The sequence below is a fragment of the Cryptomeria japonica genome, chromosome 4 (genome assembly GCF_030272615.1).
Source record: "Cryptomeria japonica chromosome 4, Sugi_1.0, whole genome shotgun sequence".
Lineage (NCBI taxonomy): Eukaryota > Viridiplantae > Streptophyta > Pinopsida > Cupressales > Cupressaceae > Cryptomeria > Cryptomeria japonica.
This window is the reverse complement of record NC_081408.1, coordinates 463,948,873-463,971,063: the sequence shown is the minus strand read 5'-3', so window position 1 is coordinate 463,971,063 and position 22,191 is coordinate 463,948,873. Positions and strand designations below refer to the sequence as shown.

Below are 22,191 nucleotides of genomic sequence, written 5' to 3'. Positions count from 1 at the left end.
AACAACATGAAATCATACCCAACCCCAAGGGAGGGGTACAAGCCAATCTTCAGTCGGTGATCCCTTATTGCTCTTCAATGTCTTCAAAGCCCTAAATGGATGAATGAAATTGATGAATGCTTGATGGATGGATGTTGAATGTTGTTGAAGTCTTCAAAGATCTGCTCTTTCGTTGCATAGAAGGTCCCCTGAAACCAAAAATCTCCATCCTTTCAAATGAAGAAAGAGAGCTCTTATATATGAAACCCTAGGTTTTAATTTCAACTTTAGGCCGACTTAGAGATTGAATCTCCCGCCAATTTCTTGGGGTTAAGCTTTATTTTATGATTGGATCGCGCTCCTAAAATTTCAGGAAAAATGTTCGTGACCATGTGCACTCCGGGCACCATGGTCCCGACAACTTTTCACCAAATTTTCAGGGCCGTCGGATATGATGATTTTAGAGAGAATCCCGAAGTTACAGGTGATTTCAAGATGTTTTGACCCAAGAAATCAAGCCCCCAAGTTCAAAATAGGACCTAATTAGGGTTTTTGATTAAATGATGTATTGGAGGAATAAAATGAAAGAGGCACACTTTAATGAAAAGGGCCCAACTTTATGATGTGGAAGATGATGAAATAGGACCTTAGACTTAATTAATTTGATTAATTAAGTGCTAAAGCGGAAATGCAATGCAAAATGAAAAATGTGCCAAGGCGGGTGCTAAACTAGGTGTGAAATTGTACCACCCTAGCAAGTGCGTACAATTTACGATGCTACAGTTCTATCTTGGGATAGAGAAGATGCAAGTTATTTAAAGTTTGATAGATGCTTTGCATCTAAAATTAGGATTCTTCTATGCAGAGAAAACCCTAGAATTCCTAAGGCTCTTTTGGAGTTTCTCAGACCAAAGGAGTTTGCAGAGGATATCAATATTGTTCACAATTGGGGAGACACATATTTGTACCGTGTCTACTATTTTTAGAGTGTTTGGATTTAGAGGCACCCCCTTTTTACTACCCTATCAGGTCCCATTGAAGATAGGGATTGCAGAAGTCCTGAGACAAATTGGGGGAGTACAAGAAGCAGAGCTAACCAATAGAGGTAAAGGGACTATTTTCCCAACTATTACCATGGCTCACTATTTTGTGATCCCTAAGGGTGGATGGAGATTTTTTGAATAATTCTTTAAGCCATATAGGTTGTTTACTGCAGTGTCAAGATGTGCAGACCTCGAGGATTTTTTCAATGGCATGTTCAGAAAAAGAGCAGTGTGCAGAGGTAGGCCACATCAATTTCAGTTCCCAGAAGATCTAATTAGAAATGAATTCAGCTTAGATGAGAAAGAACTAAGGAAGGAGAAGTGGGTGGCATATAAGAAAGCCCTTGATTTTATCCATCAATTTGACACTGGCTATGACCCCCTTTCTAGCTTCAATCCATTTGAGGAGAAAATAAAATTCTTGATTCTTTATTTTGAAGATCTCATGCAGACCTTGAAAGAAAAGAGGGAGGCCATAATGCAAAATGAGCCTGATAAGGCTAAGATGGTATTGGCTAAGCCTGTCTTTGCTAGAGATATCCCATGTGGTGACTATGTAATGCACAAAAGGTCAAAGTACATTGTGATAATGCCAGTGATAGGTGAGCCTTCCACTTCAAAAGGGAAGAGGAAAATTGAAGATGTCATTGACATCCAGGATTCCCCTAAGAAGTAGAGAGTGGGAAAGGAAATTGAAACTAACGAGCCTCAATATTCTCCATCTCAGTCTCCTATCCACATTGGAGATGAACAAGCTGTGGCTGAACAATTATTGCAGTTAGGGAGTCTCGGTGAGATTGCCTATACCTATGAGGAGACCCAAGAGGGGATGCCCGAAGAGCCACCTAATGCTGAAATGGATTTGACTGATGGTGAGTTAAAGGGCCAAGAAATGGACCTTACCGTTAAGCAAGCTAGTGAAGAATTCCTAGCTGACAGTAATTTTGTCACATCAGGAGCTTTTATACAGTTTCTTTGGAAGCAAAGTATTGATCAATTCAAGACTAGATGTGAACAAAGGAAAAGTGAACAGCCTCTTAAAAATACAACTCAGGTAGAAGAAGAGGTTAAGCAAGAAATGATGGAGGAGTTCAAAGCAATCACCCCTGAGAAAGGAAGAGAAATGGTAGTAAAGGCTGGTGTGTTGATTCTCCCTAAATGGGATATAGCCAATGCCTTAGTGCTTGATGCAGTGAGGAAAGAAACAAAGCCTATGGAAGGAGTAACATTCAGCAAAGATAGTGTTGCTCTTGTCATGTGGTCTTTAAAGAAGGATGAAAACAAAAGAAGGAAGGATGCATCAAATTCTAGCCTCTTAGGAGGCATGATAGTTAAAAGAGTGCAAGACACAAGGGTAGTGGAAGCTGCAAGCACAGTCCTAGAGACTGCAAAATTCAGTGTTGTGGTGGTAGAGAAAGAGGCACAAGAAAAGTCTAATCTCCAATTGAAGTTGGAGACTATTTTAAAAGCTTACAATGATGCTAAAGAAGGAATAGCCAACAGAGACAGCATAATTGCTCGACTCCAGAGTCAACTGGCAGGTCAATATCATCTCAGTGAATCTTCTACACTCATTATAGCCTCCTCTCCAGCAAGAGCCCCTCCTACTAGTCCCATCATTGAATATCCCCCTTCTCCTATCCCTTCTAGTTCCCAATTACCTGAAAATGTGCAACATGAGTTGGAAAAATTGAAACAAGCTCAGACATTGTATGCAAACAAATATGAGGAGAAGGTGAAAGCCACCATCTTGAAGTTTATTGACTCAGTCAAAACCTCCAATGTATACATAAATATGAAGAGGATTCTTGAGATTTTGATCAAATTAAGAGAAGAAGAAGCCACTTTGGAACCAATCCTGAATAAGTGGGTGCCTAGAGGTAAAGAGTTAGAGCTCATGTGTTCTTCCCATGTAGATGCAGAAGAGAATGACAATTTAAGGTCCAGATGTGAGTTTATAAAAGAGATGAATATTCTTTTAGTGGAAGGAGTGGGTATAAAAAGAAAAGCCCACCTTTATAGGAAAGAATATTCAAATCATAAATTTGAAATGTTTCCAAGAGGTTTCATTGGTCTTGTCCAGCTAAAGGAAGAGAAGACTTGGTTAAAGGAGGTGGACCACAATTTGTCCCTAAGGATTAATTAGATTATTAGTACTGATGACACATCCTTATTTGTCCAAATAATTGAGGAAATTGAAAAAGTGAAATCTCATTATGGTTTCATAGAAATAGAGATTGGGCATGTACGAGTCACTTGGAAGCGACTAGAAGATATGAAACAAATGATTGCTAGTTTTACTTGGCCTAGTGATGATGTGTATCAGGAGTGGAAAGATAAGTATATGGGATAGAAAGAAGATGCTCAGGAGCAGTTATAGGAGGTTGCAATAGAACAACAAGCAGAGGAAGCCGCAGATGCTGAAAAGGACTTATATCCGCTTCTTGAAAATGACCGGTTGTTTGTAACAAACTTTCTTTTGAAGGGTCCAAAGCTTGTATACATCCATACTACTATAAATGGATATCAGGACTCCTAAAAAAATGATCACAAGTAATTGTAAGAAAACACTGCAGAAATTTATCTGAGCTTTTTTCTAGTCTTATGGAGAATACTCTGAGTTTTGTAATATTTTCTCAAAATTAATATCAATATATAGACTAGAAATAGTGTATATACATAAATGTGCATAGCAGTCATAGGGCAACTCATGTCAAATGTGCAACTCAATACAATAAATAATCTTAGTTTGTAGCCCTATAACATCATAATGTAGTCCTTGACCAAGTATGCATACAAGAAACATCTATTTCTATTAAGGCACAAGCATCAAAGTCAGAGGTTATGACAACTAGTGAAAAACATCAAGAACAAAAAGTTTAGTCTCAAGAATTAGGAGTTGTAATAAAAAAACTTACAAGGATGAGACATATTCATAACTTTTGCAGTCCCACCTTGGATATCAACACTAGAAGCAACTCATATTGTTCGTGTACAGACAAGACAATATGGGGTTCATTATACCCAGCAACTCATGGTGTTGTTGTTCATGTTGGCTCTGTTGGAACCTGCAATTAAGATTCAATATACATTATTCAATAAGATTAATTGTGCAACATAATGAAATATTGAAAAGTGTGTTACCTTGTTGAGCTTCACTTGGTTTCGAGAATAGTTTAATATTCTCTACTTAACAGGGCCAACCATGTGAAGGTGGAAGCTCATTTGGCCCCTCCCCCCCCCCCAAACATCACTCTAAATTCCCCGTTAACATCTTATAACATTCATTCATTAATTCTTTCGACCATTAATAAAATATAGCATTCATTCATTAATATCACATAACATTCATTAACACATAACATTGATTAACATTAATTAACACGCAACATCCATCAATATTAATTAACACATATCATCCATAACCATTAATTAGCACATAATTACATTCACTAACACATTAAAACCAGTCATTATCAAATAAGTTAGATTACAATCATTTCTTTCTTTGTTTTTTCTTTGAAGCTATGAAAAGACTAAGTGGAACATCGGTGTCTTCATCATTTCCCCCCTCTGCAGATGTTCTGCCAACTGCCTGTGATCTCAATGTATGCCTAGTCCTATACTGAGGATGAGGACATTGAAGCGAAGGGGGGTCCTCTGTAATAACAAAGAAATGGGTTAAATTCAAAAAAATAAATATTATTGTTACAAGTATTTCATTAATTTAGAGAACATAATTGTTGTGCTCTTTACCTGATGGGGCCACATCATTTTGTGTAGCCTCAACCTCAACATGCTGAACACCACGGTCCCCTTCACCTGAGTGGGGAACATCACGTTCTTGAGGTTGTGTACCTAGATCATGCTCCACTTGCTCACCACCAACTACATGCTCTAAAATATTAACAAGAAAGGTTACATTAATTACTACTCTAATTACAAATTAAGATGTTTAATTATATTAATAGCTAAATAAATAAATCTGAATAGCAAATGAATACCTCCACTACTGGGATGCACATTCAGACCTTCATGTGCAGGTGGTGTTTCACAAGTAGCAAGTTGCATTCCAATGACATGCACATTGTTATCATTGCTTGCTTATTTAAAACAAATATAGTCACTTTATGTTGGAACTCAACATCAATTAGATTATTGGTAAAGTATTCAATTTGAAACAACTTCCATTTACCATATTTACCTGTGCGACGGATGCACTCGAATGTTGTGTATGCCCACTCAATTCTCGTAGCCGATCAGCCATGACTAAATAGCCTTGCTGGTAGGCAATTCTCTTGTCATCTTCTGTGGGCGCTCTATTGAATTCAGAGCCCTACATTTTTGCTTGGTACCGTGAATTTTGCTTGCATTGTTTGATAAAAAAAAATGTTTGCAATTTATTAATATTTTGAGACAATATGGGAGTTTACATGAGATACTTACAATTCGTGCAACAAGTTTCATGTAACCACCAGAGCCGAGTTTGTGTTGCCCGTGCTTTTCTTGCCTTGCCTTGGTTGCCTTTGACGTGTCACTCAGTCTATAAAAAGTTTGAAATATGTTAGATTATATAAATATAAAGAGTAATTAATTAGTACATAATTACATTCTTAATAGTATCCCGTACCTTCTTCTGGCATCTACTGGTGTATTTCTTTTTTTCCTTTCAATTCTCTCCTTGGCATCCAAAATCAGGTCCTTCCACTCCCTCTCTGGAATCATGGGGGGATGCTCGTACTTTAGGTTCCTCTCGAAATGGGTCCTGTATTGGTCCCTCACATACTTTAGATATGTGCCAACTTTTTCAAGGAGCTTGGTTTTGTCAAAGGTGTCATTTCCAAACCACTCAACCATTTGGTTTGTCAATTCATCTTTTAACCTTTTTTCTTGGTCATTCCACCTTTTAAAGCAAAAACAAACCTGTTAGATTTAGAAATGAACTGGAGCTACATTTATTACACTTCAAGAAATGGATCAAAGGAAAAGTATTCTAGCAATGATATGAAATCAAAAGTGGATAAGGGTTAGTTCACATATGATGTACCACCTTTTATGTATGGTGGGCCCAAATATCTGCAATGCAATGTCACTAAGATGTTTATAGAAAATATCATTGCCTGCAAAAAATTCATGGGATCAATATTAGTCCAAAACGAGTGATCATAAAGTAAATTACAATTAGAGTATATATAATAATAATTTTAAAGTACCTGGAACCTTTTGTATCTTTAAGGGAAGCATTTCTTCATCGCTCACTACGAATGTGGCCTGCAATGTTCCCGTACTAGCAATACGAGAAGATCCAGGAAACGATGCTATGTTATTAGCAGTAGTCGCCTGTGGCACATCCTCATGTGCATCTCCTCTTGCAAAAAATGAATCCACTATGAAATGGCATTAGTGTTGGCAATATTGCATTATAACAGACAATGAAAGATTGTTGGCATTTCATAAGGATATTGAGAAGGTTGTTGATGATTATGGATATAACTGATTAAGGATATTTTACTGTCTTGATATTATTATTTTGTCATTGATGTCAAGAAATTGATTTTCTAATTCAGTATGATGTTGCCATATCTTGAGAAGTATGATTTGAAGATTATAAAGATGTCGGTAAAAGACACAGGAAAGAATATGATGAATAAGGGGATGAATAAGGTATTCAATGGGCAACTAGTACCGAGTCAAACAATGATGAGATCATGATGTTTTAGATTGTTTTAACATCATACATATGTTGTAAAATGTAAAGGTTAATACTATACTATGTTATCAAGCAAAGAACTTAGTTGGTAAACCCTAAGGAACCTAGTCAGTAAACCCTAAGGTTATCGTTATCGGTTAATGAAGGCGGAATGTCTACCGAGTGAAGTTTAGTATTCACCGAGTTGTTACCGAGTTGTAACCGAGCTATAACAGAATGAATTAAATGTTTGTATGCGTTATTTAATGAAGGAAGCTGATGAGCTGGAACTGATTAAATGATTGGTGAGGCGTGAATGAAGTTTGTTAAAGAATCTAAGGCAATGAAAAGTTGGCATGAAGATCTACAACTCAGATTGAACCGCAATACCTTGGCACAAGTTTGAAGACTATTATGCAAGTTCCAAGGCGGGGTAAAACATTTTCAGATCGAAAGATGCATTGAACCTAGATAAGATCAAAGATCTGATGGCTATGATTGATCATGGGAAATGTGATCAAGGAGATTATGCGGTTACCTAATTGTTTATAAATAGGAAACTGTTGATAAACAATGTATGCATGCAAGTGTATGCACAGGGATGCTACAAAGTGATTACCGAGCACAGAAGCTTGAAGACCTGTTTGAATAATAGAGTATAGAAGCCCAACAGATAGACAAGATTAGTTCTATGTCTAAATTGTATTGAACAAATAGGAATCTGCTTTAGCATTTTAGATGTGAAGTTGCAGATAGATTTTATTACTGTTATTTTGTGAAAGTGACTGAAAATCTCTTAACCGAGTGGACTTAACAGTCTTATTTGTAAAACCCTCTAGCAAGGTGACATTCTAATTGAGTGTTTGAAATCCTTTAACAAGGTCACTTCTAACAAGGTGAAGATCCTAACAGATCTGAGGGAAATCCCTTAACCGGGTCGCATCTAGCAATGTGTTTGTAATCTTTAACAGGATTTGGTTTTAACCAAGCATATTCTAGAAGAGTATATTTCTTAGTGGGTCCGAAATCCCACAGTGGTTTTTCCCTATTTGGGTTTCCACGTTAAATCTGGTGTTATGAGGTTTATGATGTTTATATGCTTTTGAGTTTGCATGTTTAACAGTTTTGGTTATATTACTGAAATATATGTTACCGAGGTTGAATCTAATGTTTTTATGGATGATTAAGTTTGTATGATTCACCCTCCCCCCCTCTCATCTTGTTGGTTATTGGATCTGTACTTATATTAAGTATCAGAACTATCAATTAGAATTCAAGAAAGAATGCTTGAAGGGAAATAAACACATGATAGAAGATAGAGCAAAAGAGGGATCTACCAACAGTGGGCGGGCCAATATGACGTGCACTAGAGGATGTCTGCATGCTACGTGTTGCCGACATTGTAGTCAGCAATACAGGTGAGGGTGACCTCTGATGAGGTGGCGTTAGCATTTGCACAGTAACATTGACAACACCTAAAGAATAATACATTAAATATATCAAACATTAAATATATGAAAAGTGCAAGAATTGTAAACAAGGATGAACATTTATTTTGAAAATTGACACTATCAAGTATGATGTGTTTTGGGTACTCAGAGTGATAAGCCAAGCAAGTGATAATATAAGAAAATCGTCATCACCTGATCTTGCAACACCCTGATCGTAGGAACGACTTTCATGAGGGCGGATAAATTGCTGTAAAAACAATACGCACATATTTTAGTTAATGACATAAAAAGAGAATAAAATATAAACCATTATTGAACTTTTGTTATAATGAAAGCTTTCATTACTGCTTACTTGCAATTTTTCTGCTGTCTTATACAATAATTCCACCCTCTGTCGTATCTCATCAGTGGTAGGATGCACGACTGCCAAAGCAACAATCTCTCTTCTAATTTTTATAAGAGGCATTTTAAAGAATTTCACAAGGTTTGTGGGATCTTCAAGGTCATCATTACTTAACCCTAATGATTCCACATCCATAGAAAGGTGCTCAGGTACTGCAACTCCCTTTCCCTTTCCCCGAACATCCCTCTTCTTCTTCTTCTTCTTCTTCTTCTTCTTCTTCTTCTTCTTCTTCTTCTATTTAGCATTAGAAAACCATTATCATGTTCAATAACAGTTCTATCAGGATCATTTTTATTCAATCGTAGCCTGTACCATTTGACGACAAACAAAACTAATTTGAAGGAATTAAAGTCACACTCAAGTATATCATCCAAAATGCCATAGTATCGATTTTGAGACTATTGAGGATGAATGTCATTTCTCGATGAAATATTTGTCACCTCAAAGACTGCAGAGATGCCAGAATCACAAGTTTTCTTCGTGTCATCCAACTTTTTTATGCGAAATTTATGCCCATTGCAGCACATAGCGTTGTGGTGTTTGACCTGCGATATGTCAAACATGTAAAATTTATTGCATTGTGAATTGATAAACATATGGGTGATTAATAAATTTATACATACTTGTTTATCTCTTAAACCATATGCTAAATCAATTTCCCTTTGCGTAACATTGGAATCTCCATTACGATGTGCTTCTTTAACCAATGAAGCCACACCTTCCCATGTTAACGTGCGTCCAGAATGTTGACAACGTTCAATCCATACCGTCATCCAATCAAGATTGTTTGCAATATACAAATGTAGTGCATCCCACTCTCGACCAACCGTACAAAAAATAAATAGACGTCTTACAATCGATTTATTTTTAAGATTAAGAATTAATTAACTACAATAACATCTTATAATTACCTCTCACTTTCCTCAATCTACCTTTCCTCGTAAAGTACTCCCCTTTGAATTTGTTAATGGGGTTGGGATCCCAAATGCGATCCACGTGGATATTTGTTGCAAACTTAGGAAGATATTCAGATATGTACACCATAGTCTGGTATACCATATATCCCTCCACCATAGAACCCTGAGGATGTGCTCTTTGTCGAACCAAAGCCTTCAAAAATTTCAAGTGCCTCTCAACCATCCACATTGACCTAGTGTGTACAGATCCACACAATTCAATCTCCTCAACTTGGTGTATGAGGTAGTGTTCTTGTGCATTGAAAAAAGCTGGAGGTAGACACTTTTGCATTTCACACATTAAATGAAGAATTTTTCTCTTCCAATATTTTATATCATCTTTATGGATTTCTTTACATGACAACCACCTACAAGGTATTCAAGACGCAAAAAAAAACATAAGATGTAAAACAAATCGCAAATATAATATCTATACAACAAACTAAACAATATCACTACTTACCTCATGTATTTTCCAAGATCATATATGACTTGCTTGACATTATTGGCGAAGTCATCTGGGAGAGATAGAGGTAGAACGTACTGCAACAATTATAAAATTATCTTTTCATTTTTTTGTAACATAATGAAAAGTACATGTACGCGCAGTACTTAAATACATACTATAAACACAAGAACATGAATTACCTTAATGAAGGTATGCCAATCATGTGTTTTCATCCCTGGCCCAAATTCACTTTTCTTTGATATGAGATTGTTTATGTTCACAGCAAATCCTATGGGAAATCGAATTTTTCGTATGACTCCTTTTATATCATTGCTTTGCTGGTTCGTTAATAACCAAGGAAGCTCACTTATATTAATCTGGTCTCCATGGCTATTTGATTGAATGACATTTATCATTGCATGATTGGAATCCTGAATGTCACTACATATTTTGACAATTTTTTCTTTGTCACACCTTCCATCCAATATTTTCCATAATGTCTCTATTATATTCTTTCCAATATGCATACTATCAAACAAATGAACAATTTGTAACTGCTCGTAGTAGGGAAACCTACTAAATTGTCAGGGATAACTTTTTTTCCCTTAGGAAGGTGGTCATTTATGCCTTCACGACCTTCATGATCATCAATCACATCATCAGTAAACAAAACAAAATAGAAAAGATGTTTTATGACAAACCAATAGATGGAATGGCATTACCTTGATGATTAATTCTATTATATTCCAACTTCCATAGGTGAGGTGTCATTCTTCGTGGCTTTGATGTATTCTCTTCTTTCCAATTGAAAAGATGTTTTTTCAGTATTTTGATACTTATGATTTTTGTGGAGAAAGTGCCTTTACTCATCAAACACCTGCTTTCCTAAACTTTTTAAATGACGAGATTTCATCTTTGGACCACAAATAGGACATGCAAATTTTCCCTTTGTTTGAAGACCGACAAGATGATGTATAATTGGATTAAATATGATAATTTTTTGAATTATAATGTTCATGCACAACTTAAACACTATAACATACCACAAAAATGTGTTAGCCCCGGGGCATCGTGTATTGTCCATAGAAGCATCGCATGGAATTGAAATTGTCTTTGTCCTATTGGTCTAGAGACGTCATACATAGTGACACCATTCCATAACTCCAGCAACTCGTTGATAAGAGGCTCAATATATACATTCATATCTTTAACTTGGTACTTACCTAATCGAATGAACAAAAACATTACATAATTATTATGACCATTTTACTGCAATATTTATAATTAAATTTAGACAACTATATTTAAATGATAAAATACCTGGAACAATCATTGCCAACATTATGTGCTCCCTCTTTATTGACATCCATGGAGGAATGTTATTGTTGATTAAAAAAACCGGCCACACTGAGTAAACAGATCTCATCTCTCCAAATGGATTGACACCGTCCATTGCCAATGAAAGCCTGAGATTATGAGGTTCTTCTTTAAAGTGTGGCCACTTTTCCTCTATGTCCATAAATGTTGAACCATCCGTAGGCATTCGAATAATGTCATCTCGACTTCTATTGCGTGCATGGTAATCCATAAATTGTGCCAAGCTAGTGCACTTGAATAATCGTTGCATACATGGAATAATGGGAATATAGAGAAGAACCTTGCGAGGAACCCTTTTTGTTATTTGATCTGTTCGATATCTACTGATATGACATTCAAGGCATTCAGTTCGAAATTCATGTTGTTTGTGATATATAATATGATCATTGGGACAAGCATCTATTGCTTGATACTCCATTCCAATATCTTTCATAACGACAGATAATTCTCGGTATGAGCGAGGTAGAATATTTGATGGTGGTAACAAAAACTCACCTATCAATCTACAGCAACAAAATATAATTTGTTATAATAAAGAATATTAATGGTACAGCATGATTCACAATTTATTATGACATATATGACATGCCTTAACATACGTGACATTGTTATGTTGGATAAACCATTCATAACCTTCAAGTTCACCAACAACAATATAGCGGAGAGAAGAGTTGCTTGCGAGCCTTCATAAAGGGCCTTAGATGCCTTCTCAAGTAGAGGGACATCATGAACAACATCAAGGTCATCTTCATCATCATGATCAGCTACGCAAGTACTAAATGAGTCATGGATCAATGTATTTGTACCATCATCTTCAATTGTGTTTTCTGGCTCATGATCGTCATCTTCCATGGGATCATTATCTTCAACTTCGATATTCACACCTCCATGTTCGTCCACTTCAAAAACCATATTCTCAGGGTTGTTTTGATCCATACCACATGCTTCGGGGTGCTCGACCTATATAAAATTGATATACATAAATAAACCATGATCATGATCTCATCATCACGTGATTTATTATGTATATAAATTGTCAAAATGATATAATGAAAAACTTACCAATGGATGATAATCATGTCCACCTTCAATGTGACCATGCAGCCTACAATGTTTCTTCATTGTTTTGATTAGAAGTCTTCTAGTCTTTAACCCCTTACAAATTTTGCACGGGCAATAACATTTTCCATCACCTTTTCTTTTCAAGTTAGACCACAATCTAGCAATTGTCTCCTTATTTTGTTGTCCATTGATATTGTCTGACATGGTCTTTCTTCACAGGCAAGAAAATAGAAATTATTAAAATACATAAGACAACATGCCCTTTTCTTCTTGTTTTTTCATACTCATTGTCATGCTTTGAATTATTTTTCTTTCTTGGTGACTCCTTACTGCTTTCACTATCAGTTTCACTCTCAGAATCTGAGTCTGATGTATTAGAATTTGATGAACCTGATGAACTAGACGAATCATCATTAGAGGTAGATTCATCTGACTCAGGAATAGACTTTTGTTGCTGCATTACAAGCCTTGGCATATTCTTCAAATACTCACGTAAACTCTCAGTGATACCACCAAGACCAATAGAAGTAATTAAATTGATAGCAAACCGTGAATTTTTGGGATTGTCCTTTGGAGAAATTGAATCAAAAGACTCCTGTATTGTTGGATCGTTCAACCTTTCATTAAGCAACAATATACCAAGTTGCTCTGCCAGCTCCTGCAAGAGAATCTTTATAAAAATATGGGAAGAGGAAGTAGTATCTTCCTCTGTCTCACGTATATAAGCAAGACAATGCCATGGAAGAGCATCTGTGCCAAGTAAGTGGGCAAAATTTTTTGCAACATTACGTAGTTTATTTGTTTCCAGCCTATGTATCATAGAATACTGTTGTACAAAACACTTATCAAAAAAGTCCTCATATATTTTATTGATCATACAGAATCTTTGCCCAAGAATACCATAATAATGAAGGTATGTTCTCTCTTGACCAGGTTCAAGCTTGATCTTTAGTAGCTTATGACCAGCTTCCTCAAAATCAACACTTGACATGATTGTCAAATAAATTGTACTTCGTAAATTGACCAAGTTTGTCTCTGTCTCATCCTATATTCTCAGTGCTTCCTCACCTTCCTCTTCATCATCATCATCATCATCATCTGAATCATCACGTGAATCATTCTCCCCTTTTGCTTCATCTGAAGAAGCATCTCCAAGGATATCTTTCTTCAATTTTTCATAGGTTGCCTCATGCTCTAAGAAATCAGGACCTGGCTTGAAAACATCCAAACCAGCCTCTTGATCAAGTTCATCTTCTAGGAAAACTTCATGTGTTAACTGATCGGGATGCACAGCTAGATGACCCTTGAACTTAGCTTTGTGAAATGCAAAAAGGCCTTCGATTAAAAATTGTACTCGTTTGTCAATTTCCCCCTCATGGAGAATAACTCTAAATATTTCAAAAGTCCCATAGAGACCTTTGGGTGAAAGTTCTTGCAACAAAGAACCACATTCTTTCACAAACCCAATAGAAACCTCTACACTATCATCTGTGGGGTTCTCTAGTAAAAGGGTGAGAAGTTCCAAAGCAATGATATCACGTGCAACTTGTTGATTCACTAAATGAGCTATGAATTTGGCTGCTGCTATCAACATGTACTTGTCATTGCGTCTGTATTCCCTCTTAAGCTGCAAAATAATTCTTCGCAAAAGCAGATTGCCAACTTCAAGAAATTTTGTATTTACCACAGCAACCAACACAACAAAAACATCTGTAAATCCAGGGGATGCCATTTGGGATTTCATACAAGACTACAAAATAGACCCCTCCCATGGATGAGATTCTCTGCAAACAACTCTGGAATGATGTTCTTGATGTTAGATGCATTTACCTTGTTTACTAACCCATTGATACTCTTTCGAAGGGCATCCCATGTCATCCGCTGGTATTCCACATTGCTCTTGTCTTCCACATCTTTCATCATTTGAGCCAGCTTAAATGGGGGAATGTAAACACCCCCACTTCTTCCAACACCCTTCTCAGCTCCTCTTACAACACCTTCACCATTCCCATTCTAAGATGGAGCAGACACAACACCAGAAGTTTTCACTTCCACTGCCTCTCTGTCCCTCTTGTTTCCAGAAGCCCCTTTACCACTTAATTTGTGCTTATTTTTGTACATAAACCCATCAGGAAGCATGAGTTTTTGCATATAAGCTCGCCCAAATATTTTACAGTTATTTTTCATCGAGATTCCCTCAGGAGTTGGCAGATCCTGCTTCCATACTTTAATTCTGTTTTCTCAAAGGACAATCCTAAAAATCCATGCATTGCAAACAACTTTTTACACCTTTGTTGGTTGTGGTGGCGTCACAGAGAGTTTACATCAATAAATGAAGAACACGCCAATGCTTTTAATGCAGTAGTAGAAGTCTATCTCTTATTCAATATCTCTAGTGAAACTCCCATGATCTTTTGTTGGAGTAGAATTTGTTATATTCTAGAAAGGGTCTTGTCCTTTGTTGATGGGATATTCATCTACCTCAAGAAATAACTGTTCTTTTCTCCAACAAGAAGTGGAACTAAATGAAGATCTAGCACCATGAAATGAATCCTCAAAAGGATTACTATAGTTAGTTTTGGTAGATAATGATCTGGGTAAAATACTAATGTGGCTTTAGGAAATATTATTTACTAGCTTAGCATACTCTAACAACTTTGGTGTGACATGCTACATCCAATTAAGTCTCCATCGGTATCTCTATTGTGTTTATGGATTGGGATTCAATGTACTCTTTTTATACACAGATTTTACTTTTAGCTGAGGAGGTTTGTATGTACTTACTTGTCTTTCGATTGTATCCCTATTTCAAGAATTTCTTCTATCAACAAATCATTTGTTGTAAGTTATACAAGTGGAAGCTTGAACATGCCTTCCATGCTAGCCTTGTTGATACATTCAACACCATCTTGTGCAACAAATCTTTAGAACTCCACTATTTCATTGAAAAGTGAGTAGTAGGGACAATCTAGGACACTTATAGAGGTTTTGCAAGAGAGATAAATAGACCTAAATATTATGGCTTAATAATGATCAATAGGTAAATAGATAAGAAACTCTCAATATCAAAATGACTTTCTCAATTGTCTTTACTAGAAATGGATAGATCGGCTAATAATGGCTTTATGACTGTATGTCCATTGTCAAATTTAGACTCAATCCAAGAAGAGCTAGAACTAAAATGCGATATCTAGATTTATGATCTCTATAATATAACAATCCCATAATTATGTTTCCACGCATCTATACCACAACACAAACATCATGCTAGTGTTCAGCCATAGCAATTGATATTCTAATTATAGAATGTGAAATATGCACATAACTATGAATAAAGATTAAGAAAAACAAAGAAAGATGCTTATTGCAAACATAAATGACTAATGGACAAGAATTGAATTCATTGTAGATAGTTTTGAATATCAAATTCACTTATTTGTATGCCTCAAAGAAATGTGGTTTCCTGGACTGCAATGATTGCCAGATATGCACAAAATGGATTTGTTGAGAAGACTTTAGAAACTTTCAAGCAAATGGAATCGACAAGTGTAAAGACAAATTCCATGACCTTTGCTACTATCCTCCCTACCTGTGCCAAAATGGGAGATTTGGAACAGGGTATGGACATTCATCGAAGCATAAAGGATAGAGGAATTTTGTCAAATGTTGTAGTTGCAACTCCCTGGTAGACATGTATGCAAAATGTGGAAGCATAGACAAGGCACGTGAACTGTTTGATAGAATGCCTAAAAGAAATGTTGTCTCGTGGACTGCAACGATTGCTGGATATGCACAAAATGGTTTTGTCGAAAAGGCTTTAGACACTTTCAAGCAAATGAAATTGGAAGGCATAAAGCCAAATTCCACAACCTTTGCCAGCATCCTCCCTACGTGTGCAAAAATGGGAGCTTTGGAACAGGGTATGGACATCCATCAAAGCATAATGGATAGAGGAATTTTGTTAGGTGTTGTACTTGCAAATGCCTTGCTTGACATGAATGCAAAATGTGGAAACATGGACAAGGCTCGTGAATTGTTTGATACGATGCCGCAACGAGATGTTATCTCATGTGAACAATCAACACACGCGTATACAGGAGGAAGGGATTGCTGCTACAAAATTGAATGCTCACTGCTCAATCACAGTTCTATGGTTTTACGAGATTAAACTAGGACAATTAACCACCACATGTATATTTTTTGCAACATGAAATTAAAAAATTGGGCAATTTGAATCTACCTCCTACGCGGGATTTCAAACAATGCCACAAATGCCTTTGATGCAGGTTTGATGTTCTTGGGGGTTGAAGTCGCCATGGATGCCTATGTGGGAAATTTGCAATACAAATGAATTCCCCTCTTCTTCTTTTTTAACTTATAATGGTCGTTGTTGTCAGAATTACGACGAACTCGAGCACTTTTTTGGAAAAAAGAAAATTCTCATTGCTAATGCCTTCTTCGTCAAAACCAAATGGGAAATTTTCGTCGGAATTATGATGAATGCGGGCATTTTAAAAAAAAAAAATCAAATTTGGCCACAATATACCTTCTCTGTCGGAAACCTCAGTCGGAAATCTAGTCCAAATGTATTAGTGTCTGGTGTAAAATATTCAATGCAAATACTTGGACAAAATAGATACAAAAAGGGTACTAACTATGAAAAGATTGACTGGAGGATCAACCGTATAGAAATTTTTTGGGGCAGTACGAAACTGATCACAAATCACCTTGTTGAATATCCTAGACAACTGAGAGGGGAGGTGAATTAGTTGTCAATTAAAATCTTTTACTCATTCCACAAAAACAGATCTGGTAAACAAACTTTTGATTACTTAACCATAAATAGATATAAGCATGAATGAGCACACACGTGAAACATCCACAAGAAACACCAAATTTTACGTGGAAAACCCAAGAAGGGAAAAATCGTGGACAATGCTAATTCTCAATTATGATTCAACACCTATTAGGGTGACACAGGTTAAGTTGATTTTTACAAAGGGTGGCTCACTGATAGAATGCTCATTGCAGGTGGGCTCACTGCCTGGATGAAACTGCTTGAAAGAGCGCTCAATGCCCAGAAGAAGAAGAAGAAGGAAAAAGAAAGAATCTACCACTGAAGCACAACTGCCACAACTCTGCAATGCCAAAAGAAACCTTTGGCTCACTACCTCTAGTACCAAACAACAACAACACACTATCACACTACTCAACCACAACTTCACATAACCTCGCATAAATTTGTACCAACAAATTTTTCTTTTTCAATCCACTTACTTCTATATGTTTTTCATTACAATCACCCTTTATTTATACTGATCTTTGAAATAAGAATCTCCCAAGTTGGCTAAAAAATACTTCACTTGAACACAATTTGAAATAGGTCTACACCAAATATTCCAGCGGTGGAAAGAAATAAGAAGTGGACCACACCACAATGTATTACATCGATCTAAACAACATGTTATCCATACACCATAATCACTGAAGCAAAAAACAAAAACATTCAAGGTCAAGTGGACCTGAAATGAATATATCACCAATCACAACTCTGGAGCACATCATCACGTCCCAAATCAGGATAACAAAGATAAAGACATGAATAAAATAAATTCAAAATATTATCATCAGAACCAAAAATACAGAGAAATGTGGAGTACTACAAATATTGTTGAACATCATCAACGAGCACACTTTCAGAGCACTAAATCATAAGCATGACATCCCAAAGCAACTTCCAACAACATACCAAAACCTCATGATTACAACTACAACATATCAGAAATGCAGAGCACAAACCAATCACTGAAACACATAATCAATACGTTGACATCAATGACATATCAGAAATGCAGAGCACAAACCAAACACTGAAACACATAATCAATACGTTGACATCAATGACAACCATATTGACACACCATCAACTTCACATTTGCAACACACCTTACATGGAAGTCAATGAAAGACGAGCTAATTTCTAGATAGAGTTGTGGAATGGATACAAACTGTTAGAAGAAATAAAAGGAATGAAAGTCCACATTAGTTAGATTATAGATAGAAACAACACCAAGGTGGTAGATTATATTAATAGAGACAATTTTAAAATAGGTACGGTGTGGTGCCAAGTCGGGGGAATATTTGGCCAAAGTGGGATATCAAAGTCAAAACACCATTCAAACAAATAACACGTGGCCAAAATCTCTTTGCGAGCATCAATTATTCCTAAAGCAGACCCATATCTATGAAAAACACTACACATGAAGGTGTTAACAACAAACAACAAACAAACTAAATGAAATTGGGATCATGGACCGAACTCATGCACTCTATGTTATAAAAGTAGAAATGATTAATCATCTATTACTAGGATGCACATATTCAATGAATGTTAGTATTGGATTCAAGAAACACTAGGTTGGAGTGGAGCAAGTTTGGATGATTTAAATAAATGGTTGATAAGTTGGCCAAAGGGGAGGAAAGATACTTTATGGGTAGTAGCTCCTTCAATAATAGTTTGGAATATTTGGAAAGAAAAAAACCATAGAATATTTCAAGAAAAAGGTATGAACGAAGAAAGGGCGATACAAAAGATTAAAGAAGATATATGTGAATTACTAAATGCAAAATACTAAGTGAAAGGTAGTATGATATTCACAAAATGGGATGAGGAGCTGCAAAAAAGGGGAAATTTTAAAAAGACCCAAAGGACATTTCAAAGGAAAAACAAATAATAGATAGGAGGTGATCTGGAAGCTCTTGAACCCAAGAAAAATTAAAATAAAATTTGATGGATCGGCTAAAGTAAATCCTATAACAAGTGGGTAGTATACATCATAAGGGATGATGAAGGAAGGTGTGTTTAGGCATTGTCCAAAAAGATAGAACATGCCACAAATAATGAAGCCAAAATGGAAGCGTTGGATCTAGGACTTTGGTTATGTAAAGAAAAAAACATCAAGAATATTGAAATTGAAGGGGATTCAATGTTATATGTATTCAAGCAATAATGAAGAAAGACACACCAAGTTGAAAACTAAAAGGATGGGTTTGAGAAATCTATAAATATTTGGAGGAATTGGAAAAAATTTCAATGTCGCACAAATATATATTAGCAAACAAAGTCGCAGATCTTTTGACTAATTCAAGAGTATTTCAAAGTGAAAACATTATTATAGATTCCAATCCAAAGGATTGGGAAGGATTAGCAGATTTGCTAACAAAATACCGAGCAAGAATTCTATAGAAGGACCATGTGATTGATGCAAAAACTACACATTCTAAATTAAGAGTTAGAATCTAATTATTTTTTCTGAAGAAATTCGAAAGGTAAATGGCAACAAAGGAAAACATGCATACTCTGCAAAAAGAGATTGTCACTATTGGACAAAGTAAAATGAGTTTAAAGCTTATGTTGGCTCTGAAGGTAAAATATTTGATAAAATCCTTGTTGAGAAGCTCATAGAATTTGGTGAGGGAGTGAAATACTTCCATCACATGTACTAAATATTATATATTTTCTATTATATAAACTAGCAATTGCACCTTGGTGTGTAATGGGTACGCCGAAGAATTGTGGAAGGTAAATTAGGAAAAATCTTGGTCTATTTTTTTTCAAACATTTGTGAAGTACATAATATTTTTTTTCAACATAGGTTTCAATGTAGAAGTGATATCTTCAAAGAAACTATGCATCCACTTACAAGGACACAAACATTATTGAAAAAAAACCTTTGAATCAGGAAGATAATTAGGCTCATATTGTCATGTTTGCAATAGGGAGAGATGGATAGATAGAGGGAGATAAGGAGATAGACATAGAGAGAGAGAGAGAGAGAGAGAGAGAGAGAGAGAGAGAGAGAGAGAGAGAGAGAGAGAGAGAGAGAGAGAGAGAGAGAGAGAGAGAGAGAGAGAGAGAGGTATGGGAAGATAAAAGAAGAGAGGTAGAGTTAGGGAGATAGATAGGGGGTAGAGAGGGGGAGATATAGAGAGAGATGAAGAAGATAGAGAGGGAGAGATAGAGGGTGATGTAGAGAGATAAGGAGAGAGATAGAGAGATATAGACAAAGGTAGAGAAATGTATTGATAGAAAGAGATAAAGAGATGGGAGAAAGAGATGGGGATATAAAGAGACATAGGAGTGAGAGGGAGATAAAGGGAGAGATAAATAAAGAGATTGAGATATAGAGCAAGAGAGATGTGGTGAATAAGGGAGAGTTAGAGACAATAAGAGATAGATAGAGAAGGAGAGGGAGAAATAGGGAGATATAGATAAATATAGAGAGATTTAGAGGGGGACGGAGTGAGAGAGAAAGAAGGTGACAAAGATAACTTGTAATAGAGATATGGAGACTGATGTAGAGAGAGGGAAAGATATAGAGACAGAGATATGAAGAGAGAGAGAGAGGAAATTGATATCTTAAAATCAACTATGCATCCATTACCAATAGGTACATGTTAGGTTTTCAATAAGAGAGATGGAGAGATGGAGAGGGGAAGAGAAAGAGAGAAAGAGAAGGGGGATATAAAGAGAGAGAGAGGAGAGGGGTGGATAGAGACAGAAGAGATAAATATAAAGAGGGGGAGAGGTGGAGAGAGATGGATGGAAATGTTAATGGCATCCCAAAAGATAAATATTTCTTTTAGGAAGTATATTAAGTTCAATTAATTAGGGGTTTGTAGTGACTCCCAATGAAGCAAATAATTTTTTGAGTTAGTTAATATTGTCATGTACATTTTATCTTTACTCTAGTTCTCTTCTTGTCTTTTAGTGTAAGTTACATAAATGAAAAGCCTCAAATTCTATTTTTTATTTATTGTCAAAATGTCATAAAGGATCATACTCCTACATGCTTAAATTTAGTGTTAAGAATAGTCTAAAAAATATGTTGCACAATTCTTTTGATTCTTTCATATACTAGTTTCTACATTCTCATAAAATACTCTGCTCTATTTTTTATAACATTCAATTGACCAAAGTATTGTAGCTATGCCCATTGGATGATCTAATGTCTTGCATGCAATGTACCTATTTAAGAAGGAAACCAACAAATCATCTTGTCTCCATTTTGTTTCATTGGTAGATAGGAGAAGAAGTAAAAGCAATTTGATCGCTTTATTCATGTCTCAAATGCTCTCTAACATTTTCAAAATAACCATGGAACTTAGAACAAAACTTCATTACTACCACCCAATATAAGAATCGACAATATGTTTCTAATATTTATAAATATAGAGAATTTAATTTTAAGGGTTTGACTTAATAATAATTATATATTATATTATATTTATATCTAATAATTTCTATTATAAAATATATTCATTAATTATTAATATAACTATAGTACTTTACAAAATGAATTTACATAATATAAAATATAAGATATAATAATAATTTAAATTATATTAGGGTAAGGGAATCAATAGCCATTGTGGCTAACTTCATGCACCTTATAGCTCCTAAATAGTACATTTGGTCTTGATGACTAGATTGTTTTGGTCTTCTTCATATGTGACTTGAGTGCTTATACATATTGTTTGGCTTGTGGGTAGTTACGTTGAGCACAGTGGGATTTGTTTTGCGTGCAAGGGCCAAAAAGTGGTCATTTTGATTTAACATTCAATACATACTCGTGCAAGGGCCAAAAAGCGGTCATTTTGATTGAACATTCAATACATACTCTATTTTCCTGTTAACTATTCACTTTGACCACCCCAAAATTTGCAAAACTAATTGAATATGCACAAATGCCCTAGTAATTGTATGCTAAGGTACTATTAAAG

General features: G+C 35.8%; 1 pseudogene; it reads right to left on the bottom strand.

Moving 5' to 3' along the window:
• Positions 1 to 12,703: 12,703 nt before the first annotated feature.
• LOC131875481 (uncharacterized) lies at positions 12,704 to 14,373 on the bottom strand (annotated as a pseudogene).
• Between the last annotated feature and the right edge of the window lie 7,818 nt (positions 14,374 to 22,191).